This window comes from Cariama cristata, unplaced genomic scaffold (assembly GCF_000690535.1).
Source record: "Cariama cristata isolate BGI_N322 unplaced genomic scaffold, ASM69053v1 scaffold38031, whole genome shotgun sequence".
Taxonomy (NCBI): Eukaryota; Metazoa; Chordata; class Aves; order Cariamiformes; family Cariamidae; genus Cariama; species Cariama cristata.
The window spans coordinates 1-1601 of record NW_009600509.1 but is presented as its reverse complement, the minus strand read 5'-3'; the positions used below and the strand labels follow the sequence as shown (position 1 = coordinate 1601).

At 49.1% G+C, this 1601-nt stretch overlaps 1 pseudogene; it reads right to left on the bottom strand.

Moving 5' to 3' along the window:
- Positions 1-419: 419 nt before the first annotated feature.
- LOC104169203 lies at positions 420-1533 on the bottom strand (annotated as a pseudogene).
- Positions 1534-1601: the final 68 nt, after the last annotated feature.

Here is a 1601-nt window from a genome sequence, read left to right as displayed (position 1 = left end):
TATTTTGCTTCTGGTATTTCACTTTCCTTGGCATGACGATAATCTAGATTCTTTTAAGGGAGCGCAGTGCTGTTCCTTTTTTTTTTTCTCCTCTATACACTTAAACTTCACCACCAAACCAAAAGGCACGTCATTATGATTATTAATCATTCTAAGTGGATTTGGTCAGCACAGAGTATCTGTACCTCTGTACCCCTCCTCCTTTTTTTTTTTTTTTTTTTTTTTTTTCGCGAAACGTGGCGTAGATCACCAGAAGGTCATTAAAAACAGCAAAAGGCAGACGGGCTGAGACAGGTTCCAAGAACCGAGGCTACCCAGAAGGGAAAACTTTTTCTGTACCTGAAATGAAAGCGTCCAGCAACTGAAATAGGAGGCTAGTTAAAGTGGGAAGAGGAGGGAGGATGTCTGTGTCTCTGTACTCGCTGAGCACCAATCTGAATAGCGGTCTGCGGGACAATGTTCTGGAGGGGCTCAGATAGAAGAGGAGCCGGTGACTTTTTTAAAGACCTCCTTTTCTTTTCAGTTATGGAGAGATGGAAACCTGCCCGATCCAGACACTCCAAGGGAAACAACAGCAGTGGAAAGATATTGGCTCGTTTTGGAGGCTGCACAGGGGGCTGCGGGGGAGCTAAACCCAGTGCTGGGGAGGGCGCGGGACCCTGGGCAGGGGGGAGCTTCGCTCAGGTACGTGGTGGTGGAAGGCAGAGGCACCTTTAGGGACTCCTGGGTGATTTCAAAGGGGATTGGAAACCTCGCGAGTCTGGGGGGGCAGCTGACCCCCCTCCCCCGCCAACCTACCCACCCAGGCATATACACACCCCGCCACCTCAACGAAACCCTAGAAGCCACCACCTAAGAGATGCTGAGGATAAAAGCAATCCGAGCAAAGGCGGCAGATTATGATGCATGGGGCTGGTATTTGAAGGTGCCGGGCACTGCCAAACCTCGGGGGCGAAATTACACACACATGCACAAACACAGAGGACTTACTTTCGGGGTAAAAAGGCTGCATGTCTATTTTGTAAACTTCTTTGGCGTAATACTCCTCGTCGCTCCTCTCCCTTTCGCAAGTGGCGGCTCTGTGGTTGGCTTTCTCTTGCAGCAGGTCCCTGGTGCTGTTGTAGATGGAGATGACCTCCGGGGGCACCTCCTCGGGCTCGGGGTACTCGTCCGGGGGACTGGTGAGCTTCAGTTTGCTCAAGATCTGCCCCCGGATCGCCTCGATCCTCTTGCGCATAAACTGATCCATGTCGAGGGTGCTGCAGGTAGACAGGCTGAGAGCCACGGTGGCCAGATCCACGGTGAGAAACACGCTCAGGAGATAGCAGTGCATTTTAAGTGTTTAAATACAGCGCCCCCCCAAAAAAGAGTGACTTTAACAACGAACAACAACAACGGAAAAAAAAATTAAAGAATAAAAAAGGGGATGTGTGCAAACAAAGGGAAGATCTGCAGACAAAATGCAGTTAAAAACCGGACTGCAAGGACGACTTGCAATCTAAAAACGCACGGGAGGCGTCAGTGAAAAAAATATCAATAATAATAAAAAAAAATAAAAGCAGCAAGTTGCTACAACTAGATAAAATTCGGGGGTGGAGTGA